The sequence below is a fragment of the Triticum dicoccoides genome, chromosome 7B (assembly GCF_002162155.2).
Source record: "Triticum dicoccoides isolate Atlit2015 ecotype Zavitan chromosome 7B, WEW_v2.0, whole genome shotgun sequence".
Taxonomy (NCBI): Eukaryota; Viridiplantae; Streptophyta; class Magnoliopsida; order Poales; family Poaceae; genus Triticum; species Triticum dicoccoides.
Window position 1 is genome coordinate 616,979,676 of NC_041393.1, and position 23,387 is coordinate 617,003,062.

At 45.2% G+C, this 23,387-nt stretch overlaps 1 long non-coding RNA gene across 1 annotated transcript; it reads left to right on the top strand.

Annotated features, from left to right (window-relative positions):
* Positions 1 to 13,918: 13,918 nt before the first annotated feature.
* LOC119337205 lies at positions 13,919 to 15,655 on the top strand. The gene is made up of 4 exons (XR_005163067.1): positions 13,919 to 14,069; positions 14,187 to 14,242; positions 15,182 to 15,223; positions 15,320 to 15,655. It is a non-coding gene; the product is annotated as an uncharacterized LOC119337205 (long non-coding RNA).
* Positions 15,656 to 23,387: the final 7,732 nt, after the last annotated feature.

Below are 23,387 nucleotides of genomic sequence, written 5' to 3' on the forward strand. Positions count from 1 at the left end.
TTGATAATTTAGTGAGAGATCATCTTAAAATGCTACCATCAATCAAAGCAAGATAAGATGCATAAAGGATAAACATCACATGCAATCAATATAAGTGATATGATATGGCCATCATCATCTTGTGCTTGTGATCTCCATCTTCGAAGCACCATCGTGATCACCATCATCACCGGCGCGACACCTTGATCTCCATCGTAGCATCGTTGTCGTTACGCCATCTATTGCTTCTACGACTATCGCTACCGCTTAGTGATAAAGTAAAGCAATTACAGGGTGTTTGCATTTCATACAATAAAGCGACAACCATATGGCTCCTGCCAGTTGCCGATAACTTCGGTTACAAAACATGATCATCTCATACAATAAAATATAGCATCACGTCTTGACCATATCACATCACAACATGCCCTGCAAAAACAAGTTAGACGTCCTCTACTTTCTTGTTGCAAATTTTACGTGGCTGCTACGGGCTTAGCAAGAACCGTTCTTACCTACGCATCAAAACCACAACGATAGTTCGTCAAGTTAATGCTGTTTTAACCTTCGCAAGGACCGGGCGTAGCCACACTCGGTTCAGCTAAAGTGAGAGAGACAGACACCCGCCAGTCACCTTTAAGCACGAGTGCTCGTAACGGTAAAACCAGTCTCGCGTAAGTGTACGCGTAATGTCGGTCCGGGCCGCTTCATCTCACAATACCACTGAGCCAAAGTATGACATGCTGGTAAGCAGTATGACTTGTATCGCCCACAACTCACTTGTGTTCTACTCGTGCATATGACATCTACGTATAAAACCAGGCTCGGATGCCACTGTTGGGGAACGTAGTAATTTCAAAAAAAATCCTAAGCATACACAAGATCATGGTGATGCATAGCAACGAGAGGGGAGAGTAATGTCCACGTACCCTCGTAGACCGTAAGCGGAAGCGTTATGACAATGCAGTTGATGTAGTCGTACGTCTTCACGATCCGGCCGATCCAAGTACCGAACGTACGGCACCTCCGAGTTCAGCACATGTTCAGCTCGATGACGATCCCCGGACTCCGATCCAGCAAAGGGTCGGGGATGAGTTCCGTCAGCACGATGGCGTGGTGACGATGATGATGTTCTACCGGCGCAGGGCTTCGCCTAAACTCCGCGACTATATGACCGAGGTGGAATATGGTGGAGGGGGGCACCACACACGGCTAAGGAACAATCACATAGATCAACTTGTGTGTTCTAGGGTGCCACCTTGCCCCCGTATATAAAGGAGGGAGGGGGAGGTGCGGCCGGCCCCCAAGTGGTGCGCCTGGAGGAGTCCTACTCCCACCAAGAGTGGGACTCCCCCTTCTTGCCTTGGTGGAGAAGGAAAGGGGGGAGGGGAAAGAGGAAAGGGGGGCGCCGCCCCCTTCCTTGTCCTATTCGGACTAGTGGGGGAGGGGGTGCGCGGCCTGCCCAGGCCGGCCCTCCTCTTCTCCCTCATGGCCCATGTAGGCCCAATAACCCCTGGGGGGGTTCCGGTAAACCCCCGGTACTCCGAAAAAATCCCGGTTTCTCCCGGAACGATTCTGATATCCAAATATAGGCTTCCAATATATCAATCTTTATGTCTCGACCATTTTGAGACTCCTCGTCATGTCCTGGATCACATTCGGGACTCCGAACAACCTTCGGTACATCAAAATATATAAACTCATAATAAAATTGTCATCGTAACGTTAAGCGTGCGGACCCTACGGGTTCGAGAACTATGTAGATATGACCTAGAACTATTCTCGGTCAATAACCAATAGCGGAACCTGGATGCTCATATTGGCTCCTACATATTCTACGAAGATCTTTATCGGTCAAACCGCATAACAACATACGTTGTTCCCTTTGTCATCGGTATGTTACTTGCCCGAGATTCGATCGTCGGTATCTAATACCTAGTTCAATCTCGTTACCGGCAAGTCTCTTTACTCGTTACGTAATGCATCATTCCGTAACTAACTCATTTGCTACATTGCTTGCAAGGCTTATAGTGATGTGCATTACCGAGAGGGCCCAGAGATACCTCTCTGACAATCGGAGTGACAAAACCTAATCTCGAAATACGCCAACCCAACATGTACCTTTGGAGACACCTGTAGTACTTCTTTATAATCACCCAGTTACGTTGTGACGTTTGGTAGCACCCAAAGTGTTTTCCGGTAAACGGGAGTTGCATAATCTCATAGTTACAGGAACATGTATAAGTCATGAAGAAAGCAATAGCAATATACTAAATGATCAAGTGCTAGGCTAACGGAATGGGTCATGTCAATCACATGATTCTCCTAATGATGTGATCCCGTTAATCAAATGACAACACATGTCTATGGTTAGGAAACATAACCATCTTTGATTAATGAGCTAGTCAAGTAGAGGCATATTAGTGACGTTATGTTGGTTTATGTATTCACACATGTATTATGTTTCCGGTTAATACAATTCTACCATGAATAATAAACATTTATCATGATATGAGGAAATAAATAATAACTTTATTATTGCCTCTAGGGCATATTTCCTTCACCTTCCATGTACCATCTGATGATGATGAGGCTGATGATGAAGAACTCACCGAAATCATCAGAAACAGGCAGGCCAGGGCCGCTAGAGCCAAAGGTAGCAATGTGCCACTGATGTTGGATCCTAAGCTGATCCTTGATTTCATTGACTTATGGCACAAGGACCCCAACATGCCTTTGCCGAAGTTGAACCTCACTCCTGGTCAAAGCCATGTCCTCACTGCCTTTATTGAGGAAGAAAAATGGAAATTTGAACAAGGCAGAAGTCTGAAGAAAGCGCGGTACAAGAAACAGCGCTACCTCAAGGACAATGTCCTCACTCTCACCCCTGATCAGCTTCTTGCCTTGCAAGCTGAAATCAAGCAACTGAGCGATGAATTTGATCGCTATGATGCTGACTGGAAGGGCGCCCAGGTGTGTTTCGTCAATCTGACGAAGAAACTCACTTCAAGTGCTGCTCCACCTATGCACATTGAAGTTACTCAGGCTGAGGCATCTGCTCAGCCTACTGAAGAAAATGCCAGCACCGCTGATAACGATCAGGCTGCTGAAGACAATGAGAGTGCCAGGGCTGATGACTCCATTCCAGCCGCTGAAGATATTGCCAGGGCATCCACTAGTGGTGTGCCTGAAGAAAGTGAACAAGACAGGGCAACTACATCAGTTGCGCCTGAGGAAAATGAACCTATGTCCTCTGCACCGCCTGCGCCTACACCAACTCCAATCCTTCCATCTGCATCAGATGCGAAGAAGACCAAGGCTGCAGAACGTGCATCTATGAAGAAAAGGAAGGCATCAGCTTCATCAAATTCTTCAGCTCCGAAAAAGATGAAGACTCTGATCAGTTCAATTGACAATCCAATTGATGACGTTCCAGTTTCATCTATGCCATCAAAGGACCTTGTTCCTTTTGATGAAGACTATGTGACTCCTGATGAATCCGATGAAGAAACTCCTTCTGTTGCTTCTTCAGAGCAGATGGACGAAGAAATTGAAGTGGACAAGATCCCTTCAACCCCAATCATTTCCTCACCTTTGCCTCAGTTTACTGCTGAAGAGGCAGGTGTTGAAGAAATTGAAGAGGAGGATGTGGACATTGGTTGTACCACTCCGGTCCTCAATGATGAATTTTGGTATAGTCAGCATCCAAACTCCCCAATGCTCACTCCTCTCCAAGCTATTCCTCAGTCCCCTGCTACCACTTAAGTACAAATGGGATCTGAAGAACCTCATGCACCCCCAAGTGTTCATGAAGAAATTCCAGCCACTAGTGCTGAAGAAATTGTCAATGAAGAATTGGCAACCCAGGCTGAAACTGTTGAAGAGCCTAAAATTCCTCAGCCCGAGGAACCTGATATTGCGATTCCTGAAGTAGTGCTGCAATTGACTGACACTCCTCAGCCCAAGCCCAAGGATCCTTTCTCGAAGAAGCAAAAATTCAAGGCTGATGATTTCTTCGGCGAACACGTGCTCTTCACTGACTTCAACCCCTATGACAATGCTCGTCTTAGAAGGAAGAGTTTCTGGACTGCCAGCCAGGCAAACTTCTATTCCTCAGTGTTGTACAACAAGGACAAAGTCTTCGATCATGAGCATATTCCTCATGTGGACATGGAATCCATGTCGTGCTTCTCTCAAGTCCTCAGCATGATTCATGACATTGGTTTGCTCAATTTCTGCTCAGACATAGTTGATTGGAATGAAGAGCTTATTCTTCAGTTCTATGCAACTTTGCATATCACAGGCGATGCTGCTGACATCAACTCATGGGTGTTGGACTGGATGACTGAAAACACTCATTACAAGGCTCCAGCCACTGAATTGCTTCGGGCATTACCAATCAGTCCTCCACCTGACAGCGCTCGCTGTCTGTATGATGAACCTGAACTTACTGATCATTATATGCAGGTGCTCATGAAGCCGCTGAAGCCAGGACAAGCTCCAAGGACCAAATTCCTCGTGAAGGAATTACTCTATGTGCCGAGGACAATCTATCGCATTCTGACAAAGACCATGAGTCCCATCAAAGGCCATGACTCTTCCGATGAAGAAATTATTGGAATGATGAAGAATATGCTTTTCAATATCATGCATGGCATCCCCATAAATTATCATGATTTCTTCATGAGGACTCTGGCGAATATTGCACTTTCACCATTTGAGTTGAAGCCGTACGCACCGTCGATCATGAGATTCCTCAGAACAAGGTCTTCACTCAACTACAAGGCAGACTTTCAAAATCACCTCAGCTACTTGCCTCTGATTGAAGTCCTCAAGCGGACAATTTCCTCATCCGATGAGAAGGGCAAGTCACCAGCTGTGATCGATGAAGGCATTCGTCCATTGGATGGTCAATTCCGCAAAGCTGCATCTTACTCCACCAATGATGACTCTGCCATCCATGATTCTGCTGCTGATGCTCTAAAGTCAAGTCCTCAAGCTACTGCTCTTCATGTGATGACTGACCGTGAACTGCTTATAAGTCTTCTCCAGAAGGTCGATCAAAATCACAAGTGGGTTAAGCGTCAGTTTGGTTCTCTTCTTCACAACATGACTGCCACATATAATGCAGTGAAGAAAAACCACTACTACCTCCATGAAGTGTTTGATCGCACCTGGGCTATTATGTCACACTTATATGGTGAAGAAGATCTGAAGCAAATGGGCTTCAAGGAAGACTTTGACTGGTCTACTCCTCCTCCGAAGAGATACAAGAAGGTCAAGGTTCCTCCCTTGGTGGCCAGCTCATATTCTTCATCGCGCGACACGGATGAGCATGAAGACTTGGACGACACTGCAGCAGGCCCTACAACGACTCAAGACCCTGACAACGCTGGCGCTCCTCCATCTACTTGATATTCTTCAGGGGCGTTAGTCCTCAGTTTCAACCCTTTTGGTCATTTGATGACAAAGGGGGAGAAATTTGAGTTAGTCTTCAAGCGGGTCTATCCTATATGGGCGTTTTTTTGCTAAGTCACAACTCTCGTTCTTCTGATGACTTTGCTGGATCGAGTTGTAATCTTAAACTCTATGGTGACCTGATACTTTTGTTGTGTTCTTCTGCATGCTTTTCCTCATTAATGTCAATGCACGCATGCTAAATTACATCAGTCACCATATTTCATCATGCATTTCAAATTCTTCATATTATATATCAAATGCGTGTATGAATTACAAGATATAGGGGGAGATCTCCATGATTACACTCTTCAAGTGTGCATTGCTTCAAAAGCAAATTCCTCACTATGCACATCTTCAGGGGGAGTTCTTCTATATCTTGCAATCAAATTCCTCAATATCAGTATTTACACTTCATATGTTTTTCCCCGTTGAAAACTTAACCTATATTGTCATCAATCACCAAAAAGGGGGAGATTGTAAGTGCATCTAGTGCCCCTTCGTGATTTTGGTGTATTGAAGACTTATAGATTAAGTGACTGATGCGTTTATGAGTGTACACAGGTCTATAAGTCTATGAGGAGTTTGATATTTACGGAGAAAGTCGACCCCTAAAAATGAAGTTCTTCATCTGAAGACTTTGGATATCTGAAGACTTTCTGAAGACTTTGAAAGTGAAGAAATTGGTGTGACCTTGAAGACTTGGTATTCATCAGAGGAATACGAAGCACGAAGACTTTTGTTTTCATAGTTTCATTTTCTCTTTCTTGAGTCATAGGAAACACCGTACTGTTAAAGGGGGTCGAGGAAATACTAAGGAAAGATTTCCATGTGATGCTCAACTCAAAATCCTACACCTACCAATCCCTTCGAGTGAAGCCATTGGAAATCTCATACAGTTCAGTCATATTCTTCAGTGACAGAGACGAAGTTCTTCTGGTCTCTGAGGAATTTGTTCTGACTGAGGAGTTAGGAATTCACCAGTGTGAATTGCCTACAAAGTGAGGAACATGATAGCCCTGAGGATTTTGATAGTCAAAATTCCGACCGTTGACGTGCTACGCGCTAGCTGTCCCAAAATATCCACCCACCTAACGGTCATATCAGACAAGGGCATTTATGTCTTATCATGTCGGGCTGCTCCCTAGGCTATAAACAGCCGCCCCCCTCAACCACTAGCTGGTTGGCTGCTCCGAGAGAAACTGACACTTGTCATTTGAGAGCAACCCATCCTCCGAGGACTTTGAGCGAAAATCATCAAGTGAGGAAATCCCAAACCCAAACCTACAAAACCCCAAGTGATTGAGCATCACTGAAGAGATTGATCCTGCGTGGATCCGACGCTTGTTTCCTTTGAAGATTGTGCTTCTTCTAGACGGTTAGGCGTCAAGGTCTAGAGCATCCACGAGAAATTGTGGATCGCCGAGTGACCAAGTTTGTGAAGGTTCGGAAGTCACCTGAAGACTTACCACGAGTGATTGGGTGAGGTCTGTGTGACCTTAGCTCAAGGAGAATACGGTGAGGACTGTGTGTCCGGGACTGGGTGTCCTCGAGTTTAAATACTCAGCCGCTCCAACCAGATGTACAACTGAGACAGCAGTTGGAACTGGTCTACCAAATCATTGTCTTCACTAAGCTAACTGGTTCTATTTCCTCAACTCTTTCATTTCCTCATGTATGTTGTTGTGTGCATGTTCATATCTATTTGAAGACTTTGACTGAAGACTTTCTCAATTTTCTCAGTTCTATTTCTTCAGTCTGATCGTCTTCTTCCTTGTGTTATCATGTGTCTACGCTTTCTGTACTCTGTGCTTGTCTTCATTTCATCATGATGAACATGCTTGTGTTCTGTTATATTCCTTTCTGAGTACTAATTCCGCTGCAAGTAGTTCTTCATTTAGAAATTTCCTCACCAGCAAATTTATCAGTGAAGAATTCATAAAAATCGCCTATTCACCCCCCTCTAGTCGATATAACGCACTTTCAACGACCGACTTCCATCTGAAGAGTCTGTACGTGGAGAGGCTAACAGCTGGGTCCATGTCCGCAGCTGGGCCCACGGCCACAACCCAGTTTTTTTGTGATTTGCCAAGTAAGTCGCTTTGTAAGGCCTGTTGGGCTGCAAATCTTTCAAGATGAGGAGAGCTTCATTCAGCTGGCCGAGAAAATGGACTATCAGTAATGAGAAATGGGCTGTACATTTTTAAAACACATCAAATCGGCAATTAGTTTCAAATTACTTTTTTCATTTCGAGATTTTAAATTGCGTTGATTTTTATGCGTGGACAATTTGTTGGATTTTATATTGATATACATTTATTTTTAAAATCGGTTTGAACGTGACTCGAAATTTCGGGATTAAAAACAGTTCAGACCGCACCGAAATATGAAAAATTTCGTATAACTTTTTAACTGTGGCCATAATATGGGTTGTAATGCTAACAAAAAGAATATGGGCTCCAAAAAAACCTTAAGAATTAGCAAATGGGTTGTAAATTATTAGAAATAATGGCAGATGGGTTGTATGTTGTTTTTCACAGATTTGAGGCTTTCTTAAAAAAAGTTTGACGCACAAGTAGTGACTATTAGATTTCCATCCAACGGCCATCGTACTTCTTCAATCTCTACTCTTCCTGCTCCAGCCGCTCAAACAAGCGCCGGCGGGACTGCGTGCTCCCTCCTCCATGCGGCCGGCTGTGTTGCCGCGCAGGCCTCACCGCCCCACTGTACTCCCATCGCTGGCCTAGCCATCCCTCTACTGACCCACATCTGCTTTTATTCTCCGGAGACGGCAGACAAACCAGTAAACCCTCGTACAGTCGTACTCCCCTTCGCGTGGGAAACAACTGCCGAGTCTTCCCTGCCTCCGTCTCGTTCCCTTCCTAGGCCTCGCCATCGTCCACCGCCCTGGTGCTCTCGGCGCGGCCTGTTCAACGTGGTCAACGACCGACATGCATCTGAAGTGGACTGTACGTGGAGAGGCTGACAGCTGGGTCCACGGCCGCAGCAAGGAAGTGCCTCCTTATTACGCGCAAAATAATTATTCCTCCACCTGACAACGGGGACCCACCGGACGGGCCACCGTATTTTGCAAAAAAAACGTTTCCCCCTGACTGTTGGGTCCCACGAGCTACATCTTCGCACGCAAGGAAGTGCGTCTGGGCAAAGAAAAAAATGATTCGCCCCCCTGACTGTTGGGACCCACCAGCTACATCTTCGCACGCAAGGAAGTGCCTGACAGTCGGGACCCACCTGGTCGAAGCGTACGTAGCGTTGTCATTCTGGTCGCAAACATGTACATACATATATACTCGTCGATGTAGAGGTGCGCACGTGTCGTAGTAGAGGCATGCACGTAGCATGTACATGTACGTACAACAGCCAGTGTGCAAGAAAGAAAATACGGCCACGTATGTACATACGGGCAGGGTCTCGAACGCCTACTCGCGCATATATATGTACGGCCAGGGCTTGTGTACATGGCTGGGTCGGAACGGAGAAACTACGTCGTCGTCGTGTTCATGGGGAGCCAACCGGCTGGGTCGGAATGGAATGCATCGTCGTGTTCATCGGGAGGGCTTGGACGGAACAGGCGATGAAAACGAGGCCTGGCGTACCGCAGAACGGAGGAAACGGCCTTGTGTTCGACCGGCCACGTCCGAAACGGGATCCTGTTCATCGGGAGGGGTCTAGCATACCGTAAAACGGCAGAAACGGACCTCCTATGATCGAAACGGGGATCCTGTTGATCGGGAGGGGTGTGGCATACCGCAAAACGGACGAAACGGACTTGTCTTGAAGCGCTACGGTCGAAACTGGGGTCCTGTTCATCGGGAGGGGTGTGGCGTACCGCAAAACAGGACTCCACGGGATACTATTCATCTCCACCGTTGACCTCCTTCAGCCTCCATAGGATACTGTTCATCCACCGTCGACCTCCTCCAGCCTCCATCTGCGACTATTCATCCACGGGATCCTGTTCATCTAGCCTCCACCGTGTGCTACTCCACTGGCTACTGTTCAACCACCCCTCTCCAGGGGCTCCTGTTCAACTACCCCTCCACGGGCTACTATTCATCCACACCTCCACCGTCTATTGTTCATCCAGCCCTCCACGGGGTCGTCTTGTTCATCTAGCCCCCACGGGGTCCTGTCCATCCAGCCCCAACCGGCTCGATCAATCGGGTCCTGTTCATCCAGAGGCAACACCATGGGTCCTGTTCATCCACCCCCACCGCTCACTGTTCATCCAAACCCTCCCCCGCAACGCTCAGTGTTCATCCAAACCCCTCTGCAACGCTCACTGTTTATCCAGAGGCGGCATCGATCGGCTTTAGTTAGCAGCAGTAGCGAAGGAATCGCTCGATCGGGTTGAGTTAACAGCCATCGATCGATCGCTCGGCTTCAGTAACGCGTAGCCTGCAGGGCAATCGCTCGGGTTCAGTTAGAGCCCGACGCCTCACTCGGGTTCAGTTAGAGCCAACGCCTCGCACACACGTGCGTACGTGTATGAGAGAAACGCACATTGCTCGGCCCCCGACCACCCACCGTAACCGGGAACTCCCCGAAATTTTCCTCGCCCTCGCTTCTACCACGATTTTTTCCGTCATGGACGGCCCAAAGAATGTCATGCAGCTGCGTCTCCGACCCGCCCAGGACGAAAAGCCCATTTTCTGTCATGATTTTTTGTCATAGAAGTAGGAGCCTACCACATCTATGATGATACCGGGTTTTGTCATAATTATCGTCATAAAAGTGTCATAAGTATGACAGGAAAAAATTTCGTTCGGCCCAAAATGTCACGGATGTGTCTTTTTTTGTAGTGTCCATTATTAGAGCATTGTCCCGCGTGAGGAAAGGATGATGGAGACTATGATTCCCCCACAAGTCGGGATGAGACTCCGGACTTTATGAAAAATAAAAGAGGCTAAAGAAGCCCAAAGAAAAAAGAGGCCAAAAAAGCCCACCAAAAAAAGAGAAAATAAGAGAAGGGACAATGTTACTATCCTTTTACCACACTTGTGCTTCAAAGTAGCACCATGATCTTCATGATAAGAGAGTCTCATATGTTGTCACTTTCATATACTAGTGGAAAATTTTCACTATAGAACTTGGCTTGTATATTCCAATGATAGGCTTCCTCAAATTGCCCTAGATCTTCGTGAGCAAGCAAGTTGGATGCACACCCACTTAGTTTTCTTTTGTTGAGCTTTCATACATTTATAACTCTAGTGCATCCATTGCATGGCAATCCCTACTCCTTGCATTGACATCAATTGATGGGCATCTCCCTAGCTCGTTGATTAGCCTCATCAATGTGAGACTTTCTCCCTTTTTGTCTTCTCTCATAACCCCTATCATTATATTCTATTCCACTTATAGTGCTATATCCATGGCTTGCGCTCATGTATTGCGTAAGAGTTGAAAAGGCTGAAGCGCGTTAAAAAGTATGAACCAATTGCTCGGCTTGTCATTGTGGTTATGCATAAGGGGAGCATTTTGTGTTACGAAAATGAAACATGGCCAAACTATATGATTTTGTAGGGATAAGCTTTCTTTGGCTATGTTATTTTGATAAGACATGATTACTTTGTTAGTATGCTTGAAGTATTATTATCTTTATGTCAATATTAAACTTTTATCTTGAATCTTTTGGATCTAAACAATCATGCCACAATAAAAAAAATTACATTGAGAAATATGCTAGGTAGCATTCCACATCAAAAATTCTGTTTTTATCATTTACCTACTCGAGGACGAGCATGAATTAAGCTTGGGGATGCTTGATACGTCTCCAACGTATCTATAATTTTTGATTGTTCCATGCTATTATATTACCTGTTTTGGATGTTTAAGGCTTTACTATACACTTTTATATTATTTTTGGGACTAACCTATTAACCGGAGGCCCAACCCAAATTGCTATTTTTTTTGCCTATTTCAGTGTTTTGCAGAAAAGGAATATCAAACGGAGTCCAAACAGAATGAAACCTTCGGGAGAGTTATTTTTGGAACAAACGCAATCCAGGTGACTTGGAGTGGACGTCAAGAAGCAATCGAGGAAGCCACGAGGCAGGGAGGCGCGCCCTAGGGGGGTGGGCGCGCCCCCACCCTCGTGGGCCCCTTGTGGCTCTCCTGACCGACTTCCTTCGCCTATATATATTCACGTATCTTGAAAACATCCAGGAGCACCACGAAACCCTATTTCCACCGCCGCAACCTTTTGTACCCGTGAGATCCTATCTTGGAGCCTTTTTCGGTGCTCCGCCGGAGGGGGAATCGATCATGAAGGGCTTCTACATCAACGCCATAGCCTCTCCGATGAAGTGTGAGTAGTTTACCACAGACTTTTGGGTCCATAGTTATTAGCTAGATGGCTTCTTCTTTCTCTTTGATTCTCAATACAAAGTTCTTCTCGATCTTCTTGAAGATCTATTCGATGTAATTCTTTTTAGGTGTGTTTATCGAGATCCGATGAATTGTGGGTTTATGATCAAGATTATCTATGAACAATATTTGAATCTCCTCTGAATTCTTTTATGCATGATTTGTTATCTTTGCAAGTCTCTTTGAATTATCAGTTTGGTTTGGCCTACTAGATTGATCTTTCTTGCAATGGGAGAAGTGCTTAGTTTTGGGTCCAATCTTGCGGTGTCCTTTCCCAGTGACAGCTGAGGTAGCAAGGCACGTATTGTATTGTTGTCATGCATCGAGGATAAAAAGATGGGGTTTATATCATATTGCTTGAGTTTATCCCTCTACATCATGTCATCTTGCCTAATGCGTTACTCTGTTCTTATGAACTTAATACTCTAGATGCATGTTGGATAGCGGTCATGTGTGGAGTAATAGTAGTAGATGCAGAATCGTTTCGATCTACTTGTCGCGACGTGATGCCTATATACATGATCATGCCTAGATATTCTCATAACTATGCACTTTTCTATGCTCGAGAGTAATTTGTTCACCCATCGTAATACTTATGTTATCTTGAGAGAATCCACTAGTGAAACCTATGGCCCCCAGGTCTATTTTCCATCATATAAGTTTCCGATCTACTTTATTTTGCAATCTTTACTTTCCAATCTATATGATAAAAATACCAAAAATATCTATTTATCTTATTATCTGTATCAGATCTCATTTTTGCAAGTGGCCGTGAAGGGATTGACAACCTCTTTATCGTGTTGGTTGCAAGGTTCTTAATTGTTTGTGTAGGTACGAGGGACTTGGAGTGTAGCCTCCTACTAGATTGATACCTTAGTTCTCAAAATTGAGGAAAATACTTACGCTACTTTGCTGCATCACCCTTTCCTCTTCAAGGGAAAAAACAACGCATGCTCAAGAGGTAGCAAGAAGGATTTCTGGCGCCGTTGCCGGGGAGTCTACGCACAAGTCAAGACATACCAAGTACCCATCACAAACTCTTCTCCCTCGCATTATATTATTTGTCATTTGCCTCTCGTTTTTCTCTTTCCCACTTCATCTTTGCCGTTTTATTCGCCCTCTATTTCCGTTCGCCTCCTTTTCGCTTGCTTCTTGTGTGCTTATGTGTTGGATTATTTGTCACGATGGCTCAAGATAATATTAAATTGTGTGATTTTTCCAATACCAACAACAATGATTTTCTTAGCACTTCGATTGCTCCTTTTACCGATGCTGAATCTTGTGAAATTAATGCTACTTTGTTGAATCTTGTCATGAAAGATCAATTCTCTAGCCTTCCTAGTGAAGATGCCGCTACTCATCTAAACAACTTTGTTGATTTGTGTGATATGCAAAAGAAGAAAGACGTGGATAATAATATTGTTAAATTAAAGTTATTTCCGTTTTCGCTTAGAGATCGTGCTAAAACTTAGTTTTCGTCTTTGCCTAAAAATAATATTGATTCATGGAATAAGTGCAAATATATTTTTATCTCTAAGTATTTTTTTCCTCCCGCTAAGATCATCTTTCTTAGAAATGATATTATGAATTTTAAGCAACTTGATCATGAACATGTTACACAATCTTGAAAGATGATAAAATTAATATGTCGCAATTAACTTACACATGTATTAAATTTATGGATGATCATACACAAAAAGCAAATATATGCTTCTCGTGAAAGCGAAAAACCTAAGTAAGCCAAAAAAAACATGTATAATCCGAAAAGGCGTACAGAAAAAAATTAAAAAGAGCCCAGCACATGACATGTGGTGACGGCTGTACACACCACTTGACGTGCTCTACTCTAAAGCCACCGAAAGTGACCGCTGGAGGTCAGGTAATCGTCAGGTAGTTGCTCTCGCGACCTGTGCGTGAATTTTTTTTTAGGGAAGTGCGGGAAATATAGGAGCTCCCCAAAGTGAGAGCCTATTAAAGAACACCATGGGCCAAAGGCGCAGTTCAAGAGAACAGTGCCCATCATCAAACCCGTGGGCCGACGGAAACCCAGCCCATGCTCTCCCGACCACAAGGCGAGATTCCATTTCCCACCAACCCCTCTATATATCCCTTTTCTCTTCCCCCCCACGCCCATTTCCTCTCGCCTTTCCCCACCTTCCTTCCTCCCCCGTCGTCGCGGCTCCAGCTTAGGGTTTCTCGCCCCCGCCCTCCCGCCTCACCGCCGGCCCCGTACGCCATGTCGAAGCAAGGTTTGTCCGCTCGCTCCCCACCGATCAACGCGAGATCGATCTCGCCGTCGTTTGTCGCCGACCGATTTGGTCCTCCGGGGTTCTGACGTTTCTTCCGGTTTCGGGGCTGTTTTGCAGGAGGGAAGGCCAAGCCGCTCAAGCAGGCCAAGGTCGCCGAGAAGGACTACGACGAGGTATGCTGTCGTTCTGTCTTTGCTTGCGCTCCCGATTCGTCGGTCGGGTCAGCGATCTGCCCCTGTAATTCTAGGTTTGGGGATGTTTGGGTTGCTCTGGTGTAGATCGGTCCGTGCTTGGTTGGTAGTTGCACATGATTCGTTAGGGGGATATGAATTTCGCGGGTTGCTATGCTTATGCGCCTGTTGCGCTGCACTGGAATCTTGTCAAAATTAAGGGGTTGGTGAATGTTTTGTCGTGTGTGAATGCAAGCGAAATTAGTCGAATTGCTATGAATTATGCTGATTATGCTGGATGAGAGTGTCACCTTAATACTAAATTTGTGATGTTTTGAATTTTGGGGCGGTAGTGTTTGCAAGCGAGTGAGCAGTTTATGCATCGGTGTCAGTTGCTTGGTTAGACTTGGGACTTTGCATTTGCTAACATTTCTATATAAGCAAAGTTGCCTTCTGTTCTTGTTTGTATTATCTAACACATTAATTGGTCATGGATTATCTAATGTGGATATCTGAAGTAGAACTTGCTGCAAAACCTGGAGTGCATTGGCATGTTCCTTTCTTTATGTCATTCCTGTATTCTGTTTGCTAGGCACTAACAAGTGCCCAGTTAGTCCATCTTAAAAGTCAACTGTATTGTATGCTTCATCTAGTTCTGAAGGGAGCGGTGTATTTATTTAGTTGTTTGAGCCACTTTTTTTGTTTGTTTAAATAGTTGTAACTCTCAATCACTACCATCCTCGTATAATACGTAGGCTTGACTGTGGCAATTATGCCGTGTGTTGTGATGTTATGAGGAAGAGGAAGGTGATCTGAATTTTTTTTTACCATCCTTGTAATATGACCCTGCTTTGCTTGAAAAACCAGTCCATGAAAGATAGAAGCAATGGCCAGTGACACTTACCTATACTTATCATTGTTTTGGTTTCCTCTGTCTTGCAGAATGACCTGGCATACCTCCAGAAGAAGAAGGATGAGCAAAAGGTGAGACCACTAGCAGCTATCCAGTATTAACTTCTACACTGCTTGTCCTATGACCCTTGTCACTGACGTGAACCATATTATTTTCTTGTTAACCAGGCCCTGAAGGAGCTGAAGGCCAAGGCAGGCCAGAAGGGTGCGCTGGGAGGATCTGGTCTCAAGAAGAGTGGGAAGAAATGAGTCTGCCCACCCTTACGTAATGCCCAGAAAATGATAATCTATCTATCTACCTATCTGTGTCGCGCTTCACTATCTGTGGTTGTAAAAGACTACCTTCAGTTGTGTTGAGCATTAAGCATTGTCGCAGTCGGTTGCTGAAACCTATGGCATTTGAGCAGCCTCTTCTGCTTATCTGTGATGCAGATGGTCCCTAGCTAATAATGACATGACTTGTTTTGTGATGAAAATCTCTAATGTGTGCATCAAGTCTTCCAATTTCTTTGTGTTGATTGCCTGATCTGGTTCTGCTTCATTTTCGTTAGCTTCTTCCACTTTGTTAGTTGGTTGCTGGTATTTGTTTTTTCTGATTGTGCATCATTTCCATGTGTTTCTGAACAAGCACCTGCTGTTGCCACTTTGTTAGTTGATTGCTTATGCATTCCTTGGCTTCTATATTATCCAGGCGTCTCTCAAATAGGACCGTATCTATTTGATGCATTAACTTGGGAGCGCATATATGGTTGATGATGTCTTCTCTAAGTTTATTCGTCAAAGTCTCTTTATATGTTCGCTGTGTAGAATTGATACAACTTTAACTCGTTACAGCCTCCTTGTGATCTTCCTCTGGTTGATCACCATAGAACCCTTCCTGGAGTATTTGCTTGCATTTGGGGTTTTGCCTTTCATTTGTCAAGGAAAATTGTGTTTCAGCTTTTCCTGAAACCTATATATGGTGTCTCAGTCTCTTCTCCTTATCTATGATACAGTTGGTTCCCCTAAGTGTTCATGCACCTCGTATCATCATGGTTGTTGCTCGAGTAGATTTATTTTCATTTTGTCCGAACCATATCACAGCTCCCGCCTATGTTAGTTGATCCTTGATAAACTTATTGGCTAGTGGTACCTTTCCCCTTGGACCCCTGGTATCTTTTTCTGAACGAGCACGGTGCTTGTTGACTGTGTCCACTTTGTTTGTTGATTGATGATGCATTCCTGGAAGTCCCTTTTGTCGATTGATGATGCATTCCTAGAAGTCCCTGAAACGGCGTACCTCCTGAATTTAAACAACAGATTCTTCGACTTTGATATGTTTGCTGTTCACAATTGATGCCAGAAGGATGTTGGTAGGACTTTAGAAGCAGTAACTCTTTACAATTTAGTTATGCAAGAATGCTTTGAGAATCGGAGGACAGCACTTTTGTCAGTTGATTGCTGATACGTTCCTCGGCTCAGTAAGGTAGTCTCTGCAACAGGGGTACCTGTTGAATTTTGGAGCACATGTATTGTTAGTTTTGCTCCTGAACTTTGGAGCGACCGAGCGGATGTATGGTTGATGATGGCTTAGCAGGGTTTAAACAGCAGCTTCTCTTACCCTGTTGTATTATTGCTGTTCAGAATCGATGCTACAACTTCAGAAGTAGTAACTCACCAGAGTTCCGTTATGCAAGAACGTTTTGAGAGATCGAAAGACATCCCCGTAACTTTATAGGAGGTGCAAGAGGTAAAAACACACCAGACTTGCACAAAATGTCTTGCACTGCATAGCTCGACAATTGGCAGCCAAGTGGCTGGCCCGGTCGGCGCACGCAGTTTTGCAGAAAACCCCTTGCCGTTTTTTTAATCAACTCACACTCACCTCCACCTGAATTAAATCTGTCGGAATCCACCTCGCGTCCGTTCGAGAGGGTTCACTTGGTCGCTGTCGGGGCGACAGAGCTCACGGGCAGGCGGGGCAATGGTGACGTCAGCGACGGAGGCGTCGCCGCCGCCGTTTAGTGGTGTTTTTTGCGTAGGGTCATGTATGGCGAAGTGGAGGTAGGGTTTCGGCTGATGATTTTAGGTCTGGGTTTGACATGAGAGCTAGGGTTTATGGCGGACAAATTAGATGTTAATGCCTTTGCAGTTGGCTTTTCGTTCTGCTCTAGCTTGTACTCTACTCAAGCATTTGTTTTGTGGTCAAGTTTAACTCCTTTTTGTTGTTGAAGATGTTTTGTACAGAGTACAAACTGGACTAATTTGTTACACCATTTAGTTTATTTTTGGTAATGCTAATGGTATGTGCGGCGAATTTTCAGTGAATTGAATGGTTTTGCTAATGTTGTATTTCATTTATGGTTAGTTTATATTTAGTTCACTGAATATGTTCAGTTATTTGTAGTTCACTGAATATGTTCAGTTACTGTAGTTAACTGAATATTTTCAGTTACTGTAGTTATCAGAATTTTGTCAAGTACTATAGTTAACTGAATTTTTTCAGCTTACTGTAGTTAACTGAAAGGTTCAGTTAACTTGACCTTAAGCTATTGTTGTAGTATATTAAATCTGATGCATCTTGTTAATTAACTTATTTTCTATCAACTGAATATTCAGTTAACTGAATATTGTTTCTCAACTGATGCATCTTTGTTTTGGATGCAATGTGTGATGCAGCAAATGGAGAAAGGATGGACAGTCCATTTTTTACACTGGAACTTGAGTATGGTGGAATTTTCTGTGGCCCAATCAGTAACCTGGAGTACCGGAACCCTTCTGTTGATGTGCTAGACTATGTTGACTGGTACTTTCTCCTATGCATTCCTTGAACAACACTTGCTTTTGTTGGGATATCCTGTGAGTGAGCACATCATTTACTTCAGCAAACCAAATAAACCAATCTCAGATGGTTTTATCAAAATTAGCAGTGATGAGGATGTGCAGCATATGATCAGAGCTAGTGCTGAGCATAAGATGCTTGTAGTCATGGTTGACCATATAGATTTCATCAGTAACTTCAAGTCTGACTTGGTGTGCACATTGCCCCTATCTTTGATAACAACAACAACAACAACAACAACAACAACAACAACAACAAGAACAAGTTTTGCAGCAGCAAGTGCATCCTCTTCCCATAGCCTAGTTCCAGTCTTTGTGGAAGATCCCTTGTCAGAGATTGCAGCAAATGGAACAGACCCACCGAGTTTGCTTATTGAATGTGCTGAGCACAACATGCTAACTGAAGATGGACAAACAGTTATTGAAAATGTAGTTGTTTCAGATTCTGATTTCAGTGACAGTGACTATGACATAGATGATGGTGATGATGATCTTTATGATGACAACATTGACTTTGATGTTGATGAAGAAGCTGGTCAGGATGAGGATGATGTGGAGCCTGACTATTTGCTCGAGGATGAAGATCTGAACCTATCAACTGAGCAAGCAGATGAACTTAGGTACAAGTTTAAAGCTTTCAATGCAAAGGTGGACATGATTTCCCCTGTGTTTAAAGTAGGGATGGTATTTGCTGATGTGGTTGAGCTAAGACATGCACTGACTGCATATTCAGTTAGAAACAGAGTGCAGATCAAGAAGATAAAGAATGACAAGAGGAGACTTGAGGCAGTTTGTGAAAATGGTTGCCCATGGTACCTGTTTGCTGGCAATGACAATAGGACAGGGGGATTTGTCATCAAGACTTACTATGGAGAACATATATGCCAGAAGAAATGGAAGATAAGGTCACTGTCAGCAAAATTCATGTGCAAGTATTTCATAGATGAGTTCAGAGATGACCAGAAGATGTCACTAGGTACATTTCAAGAAAGATCACCAAGGAATTTCATGTCACCGCTAACAGATGGAAGCTAGCTAGACCAAGAATTGCAGCACTTAAGGAGATCCATGGTGATGAAGAAGAGCAGTTCAGTAGGCTTTGGGATTATGGGCATGAATTGAGGAATACCAACCCCGGGTCTACATTTCTTTTGTCAACTGAGCTTGTTAAAGACAAAGATTTCCCACTGGGCAGGAAATTTCTGAAAACTCTATATTGGTCTTATGATGCATGTAAAAGGGGGTGACTCAAGGGATGCATGCCTATTATTTTCATTGATGGTTGTCACATGAAAACTAGGTTTAGAGGAGTGTTGCTTAGTGCAGTAGGTATTGATCCTAATGACTGCATTTTCCCCATTACAATGGGTTGGGTAGAAGTAGAGTGCACAAGTTCTTGGGAGTGGTTTCTTACTACATTGAGAGATGACCTTAACATCACAAATATTGCTCCTTTCACTATTATGAGTGACAAGCAGAAAGGTTTGATCAATGTTGTGCAAAAAATCTGGCCAGATGTTGAGCATAGGTTTTGTGTTAGGCATATTTATCAAAATTTCAATGAGAAACACAAAGGAGAGTTGTTGAAGCAAGATCTGTGGGCCATTGCAAGAGCACCAAACAGGGTGAAGTGGAGCCAAAACTATGAGAAAATGGATGGACGCAGTGCAGCTACCTTCCACTGAATTGAAAGATTTGATTCAAAGACATGGTGTAAAGCATTTTTAGTGTCTTTTCCAAGTGTGATATTCTGCTGAACAATAACTCTGAAGTATTTAACAGGTAAATCCTCTGCAATAGTTTATTAAGTACCTACATGTTCCTATGCATTAATTTTGTTATATTGTTGCAACATTCCATGAAATGATACTAATCAGAAATGGTGCAACATTTGTTGCAGCTACATTCTGGAGGGCAGAGAGATGACAGTATTGTCAATGCTGGAATACATTTTAAAAAAGATCATGCAAAAGCTAGTGAGTAAACAAAGAGAGGCCATAGAGAAGTGGGCAGGGCAGAGAATATGCCCAAAGATCAAGAAGAAACTAGACAAGAACACTGAGTTTACTGCTAATTGCCATGTCTTAGAAGCTAGCCAACAATTGTTCAGAGTTCAGTCTGGTAACTCTAGTTATACAGTTGACTTGTGCTTGCACACTTGTGACTGCAGGAGATGGCAACTGTCTGGAGTACCATGTGGCCATAGTATAGCATGCTGCAGGGAGGAGAGAATTGACCCTGAGACAATGGTTCATGACGGCTACACTATGGAGAATTATTTGGAAGCATATGGATATACTCTAGTTCCACTTAGAGATCTAAAGCATTGAGAGAAACATAATGGTTACAAAGTATATCCACCAGTTTTCACTAAACATTTGGGAAGGCCAAAGAAAAACAGGAAGAAAACACCAGAAAAGAAGAGAAGCAAGAGTGGTGTTAGATATTTGAAAAAAAATGGTGTGACAATGCACTGCTCAATTTGTGGCAGAGCTGACCACAACAGGAAGGGGCACTACAGATGGCAGGAAGCACTAATTGCAGAAGGAGTAGAGCTTGTTGATGAGAACTATGATGACCCAACATTTCTTCAGGTATGCTTCAGTTGCATCTCATTTTTTACAGTTGGCTCTACTGCATAAAATGTGGTTAACTGCCTAAAATGAGCTTATCTGAAAAAATACATTTTTTTCTTTGTAGAATATCTTAACATGCTAGATTCTAGGGTGGATCCTAGTGAGTCACCAATCAGTATGGTTTTTAACATGGCCAGCAGGGAAAGAGCAAGAAGAGCTCCTCAAAGGGTCCACGGCCCACTGTCTGAGCTCTCTTCATTTGTTGCTGCTGCTGGGGCTGAAATACCACAACCCAGAGTCACTACATAAATGAATATTTCTAGGCAGACAAGGGCAAGAACTGAGAAAGAAAAGTAGAGGCAAATGAGAGGTACATCCAAATGCAAGAAGAGAAAGGGGGAGCAAGTGCAGTCTTAGCTCCAGGAAGAGGTGCCAGTGCAGATGCAGCTCAAGGAAGAGGGAGAGGAGCAAGTGCAGTCTCAGCTCCAGGAAGAGATGCCAGTGCAGATGCAGCTCCAGGAAGAGGGAGAGGAGCAAATGCTGAGGGGGGCAGATGGGGACAAGTGGAGCTGGAGCTGGGGATGAGGCGGACGCGAACTCGATTCCTTCCGACAGATTTAATTCAGATGAAGGTGAGTGCGGGTTAATTAGGGAAAACAGCATTTTTTTTTTTTGCAAAACTGCGTGCGCCGACGGGGCCAGCCATCTGGCTGCAACTGTCGTTCTCTGATTGGCCTGGGACTAAAACATCACATGAGGTGCAAGTTGGGATATGATTGGGTTGAGTTTTGCAAGTTTGAAACTAAAATGTCACATTTTGTGCAAGTTAGGATACCTGGAGTGCTTTTATCTCGAGGTACAAATGAGGAAGCTAGCGCCACTTGTTACAAGGCCTTTGCCGTGAGTGACGACCTCAAAGAGGACCGCGTGATCTGCCTTCCGGCCGATCATCGTAGGAGCTGCACTAACGAGCCAATGACCGTGTAACCCTTCCTCGAAGCTTCTAGCTGTGCATCGTAGGCTTTTCATTCGTCAAAGGTGTCATCTGCAAGTAGAAATATTCGTTAGCGAAAAGGGGTGGAGATATCACGACGCGACCGGTGTGGGGGCGAAAGGGAGGGTGGCTAGCCGCCGTGAGGAGCAAACTCAAGTGGCGCGTCCGATACCCCGGAGTGCGCCGTGACACCCATCCGGTTGACACCGACGGCGACCCAAGGGGACACGCACACGGCGCGCACGCCTTTTTTCTCCTCGTCTTCACCGTTGACGACAACAACCGGGTTCGGTATCCGATACACTACAAATTCATCATGGAGCATGGACGATCGAGGGAAAGCACTCCAGCGGGCATCGCTAGATACGTGCCGTACGTACGTACAGGCAGACAGGCCAGCGCCAAACCCGTTGACGTATCTCCTGCCCATCAACCTCTCGTGCCGTGCGTACATACATGGTCCATGGAGTGGGGCGTGTGGTTCATGCATGTAGGCCGGCTATGGACCCATGCTTTGATGGGGAGTGGGTGCGCATCGTATCATATGATCGATGGGCATGAAGAATTGAAGATGATAGTACTGTATTCTTGGCCTGTCGACAACCTGTTTCTGATCAAGTGTTGTTTATACCTACACTCCTCTTTTAGTGCAGTGATACTTCAGTAAAAATACATGGGACGTCGATCGCTAGCAGATCTATCGATGGGTGTTACTCATCGTTTTACCAACCAGCCCATGCACGCCCCGTCAGTGATTTGTCGTCCTCACGCTGATCTATTTTTCTCTTGCTTATTAGATTGGACGTACACGTCGGCCACCTTAAGTCCTTAACCATAGAATAGGACTGACAGCACCATATTCCCCCCATGAGATGCCGCGGAGGAGGTGCGTCCAAATCGCTCGACCCGCGAAGCCTCTTCCCGACCAGACCGCCCGGCATCGCCCACGACGTGGACCAGAACAATAGACCCAGTGACGCCGACATGGCACGATCCAAGCAGGAGCAGCAGACCTAACAACTATTCCTCCTCCGTCGGCATGCAAGTATTTTTTCTCCCCGCAGGAATCTATGCATTTCTTTTTCTCGAAACTGATCAGGAATCTATACATACATGCACACATGTCGGAGGCGGCTTTCCTTTCCCACGGCCGCGCGCTCGCGGCAGCCTCGACGACGGCACGGGGGAACGCGCCAAGCAGAGCGGGTGACGACGACCAGACGTGACCACGGCATCACGCGGCAGTGATAACACTGCAGCGGTAGTACCAGTGGCGCTGTGGTGGTGCGATCACGGCGCTGGTGATGGATGGATGGATCGATTGATCGATCGACAGGAAATGATGCTACGCGAAGAAAGAAAGCGAGGGGCCGGGGCCGGTCGGCTGATTCGCTGGGGGGCAGGGCGGCGAGTGCGAGGTGTCTAGAGCGCCACCGCACGCTTTGACATGAGTACATGATGGTGGCCCGGCCCGGGCATGCGCGGCTCGGCTCGGATTGGATCTACCCGACCCGATCGGCCAGGGATCTGTGCGCGTCGCCGTCGGGTCGGCCGGTTCGGGCAACGGATTCACCACTGGCGTGTGGCGAGATCTTTCGCTCTGAGGCCAACTCCACCGCGCGACCCTATCCTATCCGTCCCCGTCCGTTTGGGGTAAAAGAGACAAACGAGACGGCCCAGCGCGCGGGTGTAAACGGACTTTTGTCCGTTTTGTGTCCGCTTTCGACCCATCCCGGGCCCAAGTTTGCGCCGTTTTTGGGGTGAAACGGACAACGCGCGGACGGGCGGGACGCGCGCGCTTGTCCTCCCCTGGCCCGTCTGTCGGTGGGAGAAACCAAACCCTCCC